This window comes from Akanthomyces muscarius, assembly GCF_028009165.1.
Source record: "Akanthomyces muscarius strain Ve6 chromosome Unknown contig_11, whole genome shotgun sequence".
Lineage (NCBI taxonomy): Eukaryota > Fungi > Ascomycota > Sordariomycetes > Hypocreales > Cordycipitaceae > Akanthomyces > Akanthomyces muscarius.
In genome coordinates, this window is record NW_026611614.1 from 18,201 (window position 1) to 33,509 (window position 15,309).

Here is a 15,309-nt window from a genome sequence, read left to right on the forward strand (position 1 = left end):
CCGTATTGGGAGTATGCTCTCTAGGAATAATAGTCGTTGGTTGTAGAGCTGGGCGGCGAGGTAGGGTGTATATGATCGCGCGGATAGGAAGCTTTGGCGCGCGTCCGAGAACCCCAAGATGCCGCTGAAGAAGACGATTGTCAGCGATGCTGGGTTGTCGTGTAGTGGCTTTTCCTTGCAGAGCGCAAGGCTAATTCCAAACAATAGCTCGAGCAGTCTTTCCTGGTCTGGGCCTTGTTTGTTGTCCGCAGTTGGACGGTAAGTAGTCCATCCTCCTTGAGCCGCCGTAATAGCTGACTTCTTCAGTGCCTCGTTCTCATAGTCTGCCGTCATCGAATTGTCCGTCTCGTAACGAGAGTCATCGTCCGTGGTGTCAATAATATCTTCCTCCTCCTCCTCCTCCCCTTCCCCGCTCTCACCACCTTCTTCCACTTCCACTTCTTCGTCTCCTTCTCCTTCTTCTTCTTCTTCTTCTTCTTCTTCTTCTTCTTCTTCTTCTTCTTCTTCTTCTTCTTCTTCTTCTTCTTCTTCTTCTTCTTCTTCTTCTTCTTCTTCTTCTTCTTCTTCTTCTTCTTCTTCTTCTTCTTCTTCTTCTTTATCCTCGTTATTATCGCTATGCTCTCCGCAACCGTGCTGTACATGATCGTAGACATGACGAGTTATATGGGCGCCGGAAGGATGCTGTACCCCTGTTTCACGCTCTGCCCAGTAAGTGTCCTGCCAGAGCGCATCAATCAGTTGCGTTGTAGCTTTGTCGAGTCGGAGGCCGGTTAGCTGTCGCCGTAGAGGCGCAACCATTCGGTAAAGTCGGAGGACGAACGCCAACAGCTTCCGCTGGAGCACCCTGTACCGCTGGGTCGTTGTGGCTAGCCTGACTAGGCTGAAGGGCTTGGGGGCGGCGGTGTCCGGTTTTACGCTCTTGAGCCAGCGGCGGATATTATGGCTGGTTCTTCGTGCTGTCTCGTCGCACCGTTCCATCATAGGATCGACCAGGGCCACGATGGAGGCAATTCTAGCCTCGTCGTCCGCTGTGGTTACTAGGCCGCCCTCCCAGTCGGGCGTGCCTTGGCCGACGACGAGTGGGAGAGCGCGAAAACGCTGGTTGGCCTGCTGCTCGGGCAGGGATATGAGCTGCAGGAGGGCGGCCCGGTCGCGGCCATGGAACATGGCCTCCCAGCACGTTCTCTCCATCCACGGGCTCTCTTCGCCAAAGGTCATCCTCCGGCCACTAGCTTGTGCTGGTGTGCCGTTAGACTGGGCGGCGTCCTGGAGGGATTCAATCCGTGCCATGACCTTGGCCTCGTGTTGCCTGACGGATAGGAGATGCTCTGCCGAGACTGCAGAGTGAAATGGGCGCACTGTGCTGCCGTTGTGGCTGATCAGCCAGTACTGCGACCTGGGGCCACGACACCACGTCTGAAGGTAAACGTATTCGATGAGCTTGTCGATCTCCGCGAGACGAGGCCGTCCGCATGCCGCCGCAGGACAGACGGGCTTGGTGCTTGGGTTATCGCTGTCGGGGTCGGTGTCGCGGTCGCGGTTGAGGCGAGAGTAGTGGCGCTTCAGGATACCGAGGTTGATGTTCCGCTCGCCGCAGGAAGTGCAGTAGTAGCCGTCGACTACCTGCAGGTGTGGGTGCTGTGGCGATCCGTCGGGTCGGGGCTGCACATTGGCTGGGTCGGGGCTGTAGAGTTGGAGCTGGCGCAGAATGCTCGTTAGGTGCCTTCGTTGCCGTAGCGGGACCTGGTGCTTGTCCCGGAGGTGCGTCGAGGGACGAGAACCCTCCACCGGTAAGGCCGTCTTGCAGGTATCGCGACAGCAGAGGAGGACGTTGGCGTCATAGTCCACGGTGAGAGCGAGATCGCTTAGGTATCGTAGCTGGGGATTGCTCATGATTTCTCTATTTGGCGTCAACGAACTACTGCGGTCGGCCACCACCGCTTTTGTTGGATCTACTGTAATAAGTTGTTAATGGATGGCCAAGTGAATTGGATCCGATCGAAACCGTGGTATTATGGCTCTACTACTGTACTACTAGGTCTACTGTGACGATTGATGGGATGCCCCTTTCTCGTTGGGCTGTGCACGGACTTAAAGTATGTAATTTCATGAAAACACGAAAATGCGCCTAAAAGGGAAATCACTAGTGGCCGCGGGATGAACCTTGCGTTCTAGTCAGGGTTCGTCAAGGCTAGTGCGGGTGCGCACGGGTAAAATTGTTGTTTTTCAGCATTTACGCAGTACTCTGCCCACAGTAGTAGTGATAGGTTACCTGTGGACAGTTGTGTTCCGCCTTTACTGGTCTGATCCATGTATGGCGATAGGTTCGCGGTGTAGATAGCTTGCGGGCTGACCGGCAATGTCGAATCCTCCATATTCTCCGCAGAACGCTTCTAGGGGACGGCCAGTCGCATGGCGATATCCGGAGCTACGGGATCCGCTACACGGAGGAACGCGTGCCATTGCCGTGAAACATCATGATACATGCGAAGAAGCCCAGGTTGAAGCTTGTCAGGGAATGCGCCATCCAGGCCGTACGTCGAGTGCCTTTGCATTGGCCGATGGCCGCTCTGCCACGCGAACGCAATGTTGTCATCCCATCTAGAAGCCGTCTCGTCATAGCGGTTAAAAGTAGTGGCACCGATAACGTGTTTCTCTACAATGGCTACAGACAGCTGCCGGTAGAGCTGGGCGCCTATACCCGGTGGTACTGCAGGTAAGTCCAGAGCGAGCTGCTTGAGGTGCTTTGAGAATGTGGATGTCTTCCATGTGTAACCTGTAGCCGCTGGTGAAAATAGAAGTGCTTCCTCTTTGTCTGCATGGAGGCAAACACGGCGTAGCATAGACACCGTTGGCTGGATATAGACAAGGTACTGGTATAGAAGCTCACCCAGCCGAGTAGGCAGGAATCTCGCTACTTGAAACTCGCTATTGGTACTGAGCCGACTTTTCACATGACGAGTGATACAGCAGGCTGACCCTCGGTGGAAAACCACACCTCGAAGCTGAGAAGATGTGTTGACGCGAAGAAGCGTCAAGAGTTCAGAAATGCGGCTGCCCTGGCCACCATATCCATGGACGGCTATCATTAAATCTTTTAAAAGCGCATCATGCTTCTCAATGTAGCTTATGACTGCGCGCAGATCCCATCGCCTTGTGCCGTCCCCAATACGGTCTTTTCGTAATAACCCATCTATTGGCGCGATGCAAGCTCTTTTCACAAGCTGTATGTACGCGCTCGACAACCCGTTGGCGGGGTCTGTCACGAAGGAGTAGCCGGCAGACCTTTCTGAGATTCGGTCTCGGAGTTCCCGGACCCGCGGTGGAGGAGGTTGCCAGCTGTATAGCAAGTGCTCACTCTGCTTGGCAACCCGTTCGGTCGCTGCAGCCAGGAGGTTACGAAACCCGTCCATGGTCAAATGGTGCTTCCCATCCCAGGAGATCTCCTCCCCGTCCTCGCTCCACTCAAAGAGAAACGCAGGGCCATCTGCACGGCTCAGACTTATGCCGTACGCCAAGAGGCTGAAAAACTCACCAAGAGGCGCGAGGGTGCCGTCACACATCTTCTCACGTCGCACACGGCAGAGGAGGTCGAGCTGGCCACGTCTCGGCCGCGCCGGCAGGCCAATATACTCATGGGCCACACGAGGCAGGGTACCTTCTAGAATGATGAGGCGTGCGCAATAGATGAAGCCTGAGAGGTGCGTTGTATAGGTCGCCGGGCGTGCAAATTCAGCCCCGTTGTCGCCAGAAAGGCCACACACAGCGCTAAAGTAGACGAGCAGCGTGGAGCTTGCTTGGCCATCGTCGAACTCTTCCATGGCCATGAAAAGACAGAATCGCAGCACAACATCTAGCTGTCGATCTTGCGCAGGCTTCGTAGTAGCCTCCTCCTCCTGGCCACTCTCCGCGTCAGGATCGCTCACTGGGCTTGCGCGGCCTGACTCCATGTAGGATGAGGGCGGCGTATTCGCCTCCTCCTCATCGTCGCCGTCATCTGCACTGTCGTCTTGGAAGTCAGAGTCTTCCCTACTGCTGCCATCGCTATCGGAGTCGTGCTCAGACTCGGAGCTGGAACCGCTGAGCAATCCATAGTTCATGTCATTGTGCTCTCCCACCCCGGCGGCTGGAGAGAAATTCATTGTATCGTTGACACATGGGTCGGAGGCAGTCCCCGGATCCATTCGGGTCCCATGGAGGCCGCGTGTGCGGCGGACGCCACCGGTGAACTCGACAGTCCCTGACCACACCGGATCTTCCCATAGCTTCTGTAAAGCCTGGCCCTGCTCAAAGGTAATGCTCCGTCTCGTTACCGCCTTGGCGGAGGCACGGGGCATGCGCCATAGTCGCAGCCACATGCAGAGACAACGCTTCAGAAGACGCCGATACTGGCGCTCGGAGCGCTCATGCACGACGAGCTGAAACGGCGCCTTGTATGGTCGGTCGATAAACCTACCACGCAGCCATCGTCGTATGGCCGTGTCGGTATGAGCCACTGTATCTGCGCATCGATCAAATAGTCTATCGAGCGCGTGCATGATAGTTTGGAGTCTTGCTTCATCTTGTGCCGGACTTTCCAGTTGGACACAGCCGTACGCACCAAGATAGTACGGTCCGTCTGCCGCCGGCGTTTGATACAGTGCAATGAGAAGGCGCCGGTCCGCCTGCGCGAAGAGCGTCTCCCACTGCGTTCGGCGCATCCAGTTGCTCACGAGGAGAAGGGAAGGCTGTTCCCGCACCGTTCGAGGAGTAGATTGCGTAGACGACGGTAGAGGCGAAGATAGCGATGTGCTGGTGAGACGATGCAGCTCAGCGTCGCAGATCGCCTCGGCCTGCCTATCCAACTCGGCGTCCTTAACAGCCAGGGCCGCCAGGTCGGTTGTGCCAGCAGTCGGGTCGGCAGACACACGCCAAGCGGCAAGGATGTCACCAGGGAGCCAGCTCTGGAAGTGGATGCCCTCCTGGAGGTGCTCTCGCAGCCACGGTTTGGACGAACGTCTCGCTGTGATCTCGCGAGGATGCTGCTTCTTCAGGTGTCGGGAGAGGAGGTCTAGGCTTGTGGAGCGAAAGCGGCAATGAGAGCATGAAGCCGCTTTCTGCACGGCCAGGTGCGGATGCTGCGGACAGCCATCTTCCCTGGGTGGCAGCTGGCGAGGGTCAGGGAGCTGCAGCGCGTTGATGAGCTTGTTCAAGCCGTGTCTTGCCTTTCTCGGGATACCATGCTTCTCCCCAAGGTGCCGAGACACACGGTCTTTGTCCGCCTTTAAGGCGAAGCCACATTCGATGCATATAATCGCTAATTCTGGCTGATTGAAGTAGAGGCCGAGTGCAGCCATACGTTGCACGTCCTCGGGTCGCAGCGACCCGCATACCTGGGGCGCCGCCGTTGGGACATCAGGTCCCCCCATAGCGCTAGAGGGGGCCCGCTAACTTTCCTCCCTTGAACCCCGAGCGAGTAGCAGACCGAGCCTACTTGCAGGACGGAGCGGGAAGAAGCGAGCCACATGTAGAAGAAGCTTACAGACAGTAAAACAAGGGAATTTGCAAAGGAGAAGCAGTGGCCGCGTAGCATATACTATAAAGCACCTCTACGGCAATCTTAATTTCACACGCGTTTGAGTACACTCGTACGCGTGCAGGCCGACCTGGGCGCTCCGCGGCCTGCGCATCACTGTATGGTGTCGTCTGATTGGCTGCCTACGGTTTTGGGAACGGGCCCCGTTTCGAGTGCTTTGGGACGCGTCTCGCGCACCAGGGTGGCCATTTGGGGGAAACGGGGCCCGTTCCCGAACTGATCTGGGCAGGGGTCGACGCACGTAGTTGATTGGGCGAAAAGCGGGAACGGGCCCCGTTCCGGTAGACAATACTTGAGTAGTCCATGGTTGACTTGCTTTACATCGCTCGCTGCACGCTGCGAAGGATATCCCGCCTCTACCCGGGGCCACAGTGGAAGTCAGGCCAAGTTCACACGCAAGTGCCAGAAGACTAGCAGCCTCTCCCACCTGTGTTGAGGAAGACCGCGTCTGAATCTAGTACGGTCGGCCAAATAAGGCGCAAGTGAGGACACCGAAGCAATAGCAGGCGGCGACATTGTCGACATCACGTCCCCGTCAAACTAAACAAGAACCAGGTTACCAGGGCCGTTTGGCCAATTTTCCTTGCTCACCGCCTAGATAGCGGCGAATTTTAAATGGTCAGCTATGGGTATGCCTTGACGAAAGAGCAGATCCAGGATGCCGAGGAGGAAATCTCGCGGGAGGAATCCACATACAGATTCGCTAGACAAGTGGACAGGCCATCCATCGGGCGTCAGTTAACCAACTAAACAAAAGCCCGACCAATATCGGCCTCTCGTCGACGTAAGGGTTCGTTGGTTCCAACATCAGCTTAGTCGACTGGTCTGGGCGAGGTCACGGCGGCAGCGTCGGCCGCGTCGGCCGCGTCGGTAGTCGCGACGCCTCATGAACTTGTCACGCGGGAGTAGCGGTACATGGAAGTAGTATTAGCAAATCGTATGTTCTTCGCTCTATAGACTTGCGTCACTATTGTCGCTTTCAGCACCGGCAGTGCTGTTCCCACTGCTGCGCTCTATGTCTTCGTCTTCGTCCGCGCTCTCGTCACCCTCGTGTAGAGCCCTATCGTCAACATATCTATACGTCTGAGGTGCTTCTGCTTGGTCTAGAAATTCGAAAAGTAGCCTATCATCACCTGACCCGTTATGCATGCTCTTGATTTCTTCTAAGAGTCTAAGTTTGGTGATAATCAGGCTCCGTTTACCTGAAGGGTCCTCAAAGAGCTGCTCAATAACGTTAACAAATTCTTGGAGACGGCATAGCTCACCACGGGCTTGGGCAGACGGCGGTTCGGTGAGCAGAGGCATGGCACCAACGGCAGCTCGGCTGGCGTGCCGCAGAAAATTCAGGACAGGTAGTGTGGGCAGGATCACGGTCGGCGTCGCCCCCCCATGCGGCGAACCACTCTCGACCGGCACCTCCCACAGCTGAAGGTCGATCGAATCCGGATCATTGAAGTTCCAGAAGCCAGATGGTGGACTCCCTGGCAAGCTCAAGTGCCGAGGTCCGGCCACCGGCAAGAGACATGCAAAGCACCTTTGAAGATCACCAGCCAGGCGCACCACCGTATCCAATGGTTGGCGAGCTACCCAGCCTGTTGTTATGGACAGTCCGCGCACCGCGCGGAAACTTTGGACGAGCTCTGCATTTCTATAGTGAAGCGCCTGATATGCTCTTTTCCACTTCGGTGAAAGAGGGAAAGCCGTTTTTTTTATCTAGACGTTCGCGTCTTAGTATAATGCTGAATCTACTCATGACCATCTACGTACCTCGAACGTGTCCGCTAAGTACCGGTATGGGTTGATGAGGGGAGCCCAGAATTGTATGCGAAAGAATGTTGGCAGATGGTTATAGCAGCAGCTCCGTCCGTGGCTTACGCTCATCTCTTTCGTCCGGTCTGGATTGAACATGACGGTGATGTAGCGACCAATGGTGTCCCGAAACAGGTTGCCAAATGGGACCGCGTCCGGGTGGCGCGCTGCGTTGTATAGATCGCGTAGTCGCTCGTAGAAGACCCGGAACGCGTTCCCGGCCCATGTCACTTTGTTCGGCGTCTCGAACAGTGTGTCGAACACGTTTCTGCTCCATAGCTGCTCTTTGGGAGCCCGTTTTGCCATCCAGTTTGGTAGGCCCGTAGGGAGGTGTGGTGTGCTGTCCGGCGTCCCTGCGAGCTGCCGAATCTCCCACGCCTCGTCCAGAATATCCAGTATAGTATGCGGGGTGACCATGCGCCCAGTAGGAGTTTGAATGGACTCGAGAGCTGTCGCGAGCGAGTTTGGTCCATTGGGATACTTACGCCGTATTTGGCTGTTCTTTACTTGGTCGTATTCCTCCAATGCCTTACGCCAATACAGCAACAGCTTGCTCAGCATGTGGAGCCCGTATTCTCTTGCCACCTCCTGCGCTGCAATGTGAACCGCCGTTTTTTCGTCCGTTATGGCTATGTGTAAGCTGGCTCGGTCGTGTTCGCGTAGATGTGCTGCTTTGAGCATTAGGTCTTCGATGATGTACGCAGCCGACACGTTACTACACGCAAAAGCCCGGACACTAGACTGGGCTGCCCATTCCGGGTGCAGAGGATTGCGAGGTATGTACAATTGCAGCAGCTTCGGAATGGACAGGTGACCGTGCATCCAATCGAGCTGGTCTAGTCTGAGCCAGAGAAAGCCTAAGTCGCAGACCGTTTCGCGTAGGCCGAGTCCACGTCGTGTGTACTGGACACGCCGTCCATCTTTGATCTGCTTCAATCGCCATTGGTTCTCCCATATCCATTTGTCGGCGAAGTAGTCCCTATCGCTATTTAAGGACGACACGAGCAGTCGCAGAAAAAGCTCGGCGGTATAGAAGCACACGAGTGACCGTGAGCTCCGCTTGGCATGGGAGGATGCCTCGTCTTTCTCGCCGCTTTTAGCGAAAATATAGTCGAGTGGTTTGACAAACCGGCGCGCCATGGTGCAGACAAAGTCATTCACGTCTGCTGTTGGCAACACCCAAAAAGGCTTATGCTCAAGATCTCCCACGGACGTACAAGAGGCACCACCTACAGTTTGGTGGTCTAAAGTCCCGTCCTGCTCCCCTCGGTTAAACTTACCACCATGAAGCATCGTGAGAATGGCGTCAAGCCGAAACATGATCTCTTTGCGGACGGCGTACCCGTTCGTGGGCGCGTCGTGGTCTGCTACAGCATCAAGATGGCGTTTATTGGCTTCCCACGCCCCCACCAGCTTCCGCCTCTGTGGCGCCCCGGTAATGGCGCTGGCACGGTCATGGCCCGCAGTGAAAACATCTTTCATCATGGTGTCTGTCAGTGCCAGGGCTGCAAGCGAAGGCGCGGCAAACGGCCGGTAATCACTGGCAATGACAGAGAATCGTTCTTTATCACAGTTGTACGCCTTCGCATGGACGACACCTAGTTTTGGACAGCTGGGGTGGCCAGGGTCGGTTGGTTGGGGCACACGCGCCGCCACACTTCGCACTTTGGCGTCGTAGGTAGCCGCATCACGAAGGTGGTACGTGCGAAAGTACTCGGACTGGAGCCCCATATCTAGCGAAATGTCTCGAAGATCAGCGTGAAATTTCTCTAGACATCGTTTCTTCCACAAAAGTGTGACGGGGACTTCGTCCCGACCCTCTGTGGTGGACGCCGTGGCCAGATCGCGGAGCCCGATATCCAACCAGCAGGACCGGAAGTCGAGGAACATCGGGTTGAGTGCGCGCATCAAATTGCTCACAAAAAGGTCCAAGGACTGACCAAGAGTCGGCTGCGCAAAGCTGTTCTTAGTGTCATGGACCTGGAATAACAGTTTGGGGTTCTGGAAGTAGGCGAATGCAGATGCGCCGTTTATGACGGAAATCCTGATTTGAGCGCATCTTGCCTGGAAGGCCTGCCAAAATTCGCCAAGGTACTGCCCTGGAACGGTGTAGCGTAAGTGGGCGGCACGAGAGCTGTCGTCTGCCGACCAGCGGTCCGTCGCTGGTTTCTCCTGATAGGATTTGCACTTGGCATTGGCGATGGCAAATGTGGAAGGCATTTCTTGTCGAAACAAAGCCGGTAGCGTGGACTGGACGGCTGGCAAGATAGCACCGTTCACCAGTTCCTCCTGGCGCGCGAGCGACAGGGTGTAGGGAGACTTGGCGGCACGTTGCTGTCGTGCTCGCTGTGGCTTTACCGGCTTGCCATCGTTGGTGTTGGGGAAAAAGACAAACACGTCCATAGGAATGCCGCCGGCGACGAACGAACCGAGCAGCGTGTGTCGTGTGTGGCCCAGGTCGACGCCATGCGGCGCGATGATCTGATTCCCCGCGATGGACCGCGTATAGGGCGGGTTGAAGGAGAGCCGGAATGAGTTGTTGTCAGGCCGGATGGCGGCGAGGCTTGTGGGGCCGAGCCAAATACTGTCCACATCCCATGCTCTCGTGATGCGCACGTCGTGTATGCGGATGTCGCACTCCGACTTGGACAGCGACAGCGATGCTGGTGGTTGGGCAAGAAGTGACTGCCATTGTCGACCCTCGGTGTTACGAACCAGAATGCACGCAAGGCAGACCGGGGAAGCGGCCCAAGGAGCGACCAGACGGGCGCCTGCAGGTCGCCCGATTAGGATGCTAAGTCACGTGACTGGATCACCGTGGATCACGGTGAGCCAGCAGCGATCCAAGGTAGCATCTTCATCGGATGGATCACTCAGGATCACTGGTGATCCAAGTGATCCAAGGAATACAATAGAGAGATAGACGGGTACTTAAGGAGGAGGTATTCCAGTAGCTAGGTAGTCTAGATCTCTATTGATCAATCTAAGCAATAGTTTCACTATTGAGAGTTCTACTCTTAACGAACGCCTACGATACTGCTCAACGTGCTACCCTGTAGCTTCAAGCCTGACTTACTCTCTAAGAAACAGACCTACTGTGACTTAGTAAATAAGCCATCGTTACACTCGGTTCGCTCGTGCTGCGGTTCCAGTGCAGGCTCGAGCCTATCTCGGATCCACTGTGTCATTTCCTGTATGGAAAAGCAGTCCCGGTCTACATCAGGCGACTGCTGATGGGGCTCTTGACCTATATGCTCCGTCAGCTCTGCAGATATGTTGGTATGTAGAGGATACATACAAGCGCAGCGACCAGACAGCATCTCTTGGAATATGCGCAGGTAGGCATCGGATTGACGTGAGAGAAAGGTACGACCGGCGGTAGACTCAGCCGACTCAATGGCGGCAACAATCTCATCAAGAGGATGGGGAGCAACGGATGATGCTGACCCAGCTTCAGTGGGTAGTGCGTGCTGAGGTCCGTCTGGAGAGGACAAAGTCTCGACGCACGGCGTAGAATCGTCCCCAACATACCCCTCCACACTGAGATCCCAACTCTCATCCGACACAAACAAGCCGGACTCATCTCTCGCACTGCATTCTGGCTCAGAATGGTTGTCTTGGTGCTCACCCGCGCAGTCGCTGACCGTCTCGTTCACGTTTTTCGTCTCGTCGGCGGCGGACGGGTGGTCGCGTTCTTCCTCGTCATTCTCTGCGGTGGTACCAAAAAAGGTCTCGCCCGTCGACACAACAATCACCGATCGTACAAGCGTGGCGTCCGCTCCATTAGCTTCCTCTGCAGTGTGCTCATCGCCCGGGTCGGGCGGGTCGGCCGCTGTGGGGAAGGTCGCACTTGTCGATTCGACTGGCGGTTCAATCGGAGCGGGTGACAGGATACGCACTTGACTCTGGGGTGTGTTTGCCTCGTCGATGTGCTCCTGCCAGCGCGTAATGCGCTGCCTGGCCCTGTGTTGCTGGACTCGACGGGTGGAGGAAGATGTTTTGGTCGCCGACAGTGTAGGTGGAGCGTCTTCACCTCGCTTATCCGGGATAGAGACACTGCCAGTAGCAGGCCGTAGAGCAAGGCAAACAGGTGCGCTCTTCACCGTTGTTTTCTCGTGCTCTCTTGAGACTTTCGTTGTTTGGTCTGAGAGGAAGGCGTTCGGCGTAGGGCTCTTGCGCTCACGGAGGTTGTATCGTTGCTCGGGTGCTGTCAGACATGGTGGACTCTGCCTCGTCAAGTCAGGTGCTTCAACGCGGCCTAAAGCAGCACTATGAAGACCATATGTCTCGCATGACTTTTGAAGTTGATCCTTCGAACGGCTTTGTTGGTCTTGCCGTTGACCATCGTCGGTGTCTAGGACATTGTCTTGTCCGGCATGTGTTGACGCCGCGTTGTCTCTGATCTGCTCTTCAGCATGATCGACTGTGTCTATAATGCTGATGGCAGGTTCTTGCGCCACCTCGGCAATGGTTTGGTCTCGTCTTGCTTGGGTGGCGGCTTGTCGTCGACGGAGTGACCGCTGTCTCTCCAATTCCCGCCGAAGTTGTTGCTCTTCGGAGGTGAGACTCACTTTTCGCCGCGTCATGGCAATCCTTCAAATCACGTAGTTGGGTACCTGTATACACGTTTTATTTTCAAACTTGGTTATTATTATAGCAAGAGAGCATAGAGATAGCTGTGTTGGGTCCTATTGCAACCGCATCCTTCTATCTAGGGTAGAGCCCCTGGGCGCAGACAGGAAAGAATGTGCGACGACACCACCGCTTGGCCATTGTTGTCTCTTTCCACCCCCTATTCTGCGCCTGTACACTCGCCGTACAAAGAACGAGCGGGTGCAGTGTGGTAACGCGTCGCAGTTGAACAGATCATCTCTTCTTTGTTTACACATGGCCGTCACAATCACACGAGGCTGAGCTATGGACAAGGGGTCCGACCGAGCATTTCGACCAACGGGAGGTACTGTGGCTTTGACAGGGGTACCGACCATCCATTTCCATGGTCTGCATTGGCTGCCTTGCCCTTGGTGGGGAAAACGCGCTCGTTAGGAGCCGGGATGTGTAACGCTGCGGCCCGTGCCGTATCGCAGCTTGATATCTGCGTCGTCTCGAGCCAGATCTGCTTCTGCTCCATCCTACCGCACGTTAACAGGAAGATGGCATGCGCAATCCGGAATACCACTGATTTGCAGTCTAAAATCTTCGTAGAGCCGACCAAAATGTCCATTACAATCTGCTACAGTCAGCTATCAACTTTTTAGAGCGTGCATCCTTACCGCCCGTTCGCTGTTCCCACCTCTTGCTCTTACTCTTGCTAGTCACTTCACTTTTTTTTCTGCCAAGTTTTTTTCTATTTGCTATCCAACTGTCTAACCCGACCCCAAACCGCCCCCTAATCTAGCGCCCTCTATTAGCTAGAACACACACTCTAGCGCCTCAAGCAGCTAGAACACACACTCTAGCGCCTCTATCAGCTAGAACACACATCTTAGCACCTTCCACAGCTAGAACACATATTCTAGCACCCTCCCTCCACCTACCCTACACTACCTCCTACCCTATACTACCTACCCTATACTCTCTTTCTTAGGACACTCTCCTTTTTACTTTCTTTCTTTACTATTACTTTCTCTAAATGTATTATTAGAAAATTCCCGAGCGAGCTAGCTTAGATAACTCAATTTACAGTGTCTAACCCTAACCCTATTGCTGCGCGTACTTGGCTTCATTGGCTTGTTTGGTTTGCCGGGCCTCGCGGGTATTGCTGCGCGTACTTGGCTTTATCGGGTTGTTTGGTTTGTTGGGCCTCGTGGGTATTGCTGCGCGTACTTGGCTTCATTGGCTTGTTCGGTTTGTTTCATTTTGGATGGCTGTTTGGTTTGGATGCTTTGTGCTGTTTGTGCTATGTGTTGTCTGGATGCTTTGTTTTATCTCTATGGTTTGTTCTGCTACCCCGGCTTTGGCTTCTTTCGACCCTCTCTGTTAGTGCATCTATATTGGTTGTTCGGCTTGCTCCGCCTGTCTGGGCTGTTTGGGACCCTTTCTACCTGTTTCTGGACTAACCCTGGAACCGCCAACCCTAACCCTTGATGGATGTCCCTTGGGGTACGGTGCCCGCTGCGCCTCTTGGCTGCGGACGGCTTACGGATCGGCCTTCCGGATTGCGCTCGCTTTTCTTTTCTCTGCCTTGCTTGCCGCGTTTTATGTCGGTTCTGTGTTGGGTCTCTGTTTCGTCTGCGTTGTGCTGTTTCCTTCCCGTATATACGCTTGGATTGTTCCCCCGTTGGGCCCATCCTGCACTTGGGTTGACTCGGTCTGACCTGGTTTGGTTTGGTCTGGTCTGACCTGGTATGCTATCGTTTGGCTTGGCCTGGTTTGGTTTGGTTTGCCTTGGCTGCTTAACCCTGTTTTGAACCCTACACCCTCTGAGCTCTGAATCTAACTATTTCCGCCTTTGGCCCCGTATAACCCTACTTGTATAACCCTATTGTACTCTTTCTTAACCCCGACTTTCTTGTTGTTTTCTTGGGGGGGGCTGCTGGTGTCTGCTCGGCTGCTTTTCCATTCCTCTATCCATATTTCACCCCTGACATGGGCCTGCTTGTGCCCTTCGCACACGTGTCTATCTCTACTTTGGCTTTAATCAACGACGAATACCTACTCGGGATATCTTGGCCCAACGACACCTTCCTTCCGATATTGGCTTCCCTTTTCGGCCGGGTGGCATTAACCCAACCTGGGCATTCTTATGGCGAAACTGTTTATAACCCAACCCTAACCCTAACCCGTTTGGGTCTAACCCTGGGCTACTACGACTTGGTAACCCCAACATAAATTCTGCCGTCTTCCGACTCTCACGACAAACCCGTAACTAAATTCATAGATCCCTAACCCTGAACCCTAGTCTCCAAGAATCGTTCTGTCATCACACACCTCAAACCACTGCCGAAGCTTTCTCCTCCGGGAAAATCGCTGGCATCGAACACCCTCTCGCCATGGCACCCGAAACGGACGCCCCCTGCTGGCCTTGGTTGGTGCGCCCATCCGCCGCTCGCTGAGAAGTCCATGCACCTCCCGACAGTGCAGCTGCATATTCCTCGCATTCCCACATGCGTGGCTACAGCGGCTGCATTTTAGTTTGGCGGTGGGTGCTTCTAGATACGGAATCGCCTTCCGTACAGACACTGGTATCGTGTACTTGGCCAGTTCCGCCTCCGTTTGAAACATGCCTGGCAGCTGGCACAGTGTGTATGCTGCTCGGTTCCGCTGCATTTCTGTGATGGCCTCGAAATGCTGTCCGCGAATATGGCTTCGTCCGGATGACACCAAGATCGCCGTCTTACATAGTGAGCAGAACACAAATGGGTATGCCTTGTCGTAGATGTACGGCCATATGTCCTCCTCGGTTACGCCTGGCGCAATCTCTTTTTCCTGGGCAGCGGCCGCCGGCTCTGGCGCGGACATGCTGATAGTTGATGGCTGGATAGACGTGGGGAATATTGTTGGGCGTGTATTCGCCATCACACTATATGGCTGTGATTGATTCTACGAACCTATGCGCGCCGGTGGGTCTTGCCCCTATTGGATGGCCGCCACGACGCGCTACAAAAGACATGTCCGCATAATCTGCCCAAACCTCTCCAGCTCGAAAACTAGCAACGCGAAAAAGCTGCATTCTGGCTTGGTCCAGTCCGTATTGTCCTGCAGCCACGCAATCCCCTCGCGGCTCGCCAGATCGGTCCTCTCCATCGCCCAGCTGATCTTCACCCGGGCCACCACGCAAGCAGCGCCAACGCGGGACCTGGCTAGTACGCTAGCTGCCACGTGCCGTAGTAGCCTCTCGTCCTGACATGAACCCTCCGGCACCCTGGGTCGGAAAAAACGACCCGGTATATGCTCAAAGCTCTCGCACCGCCATGCTGGTAGAC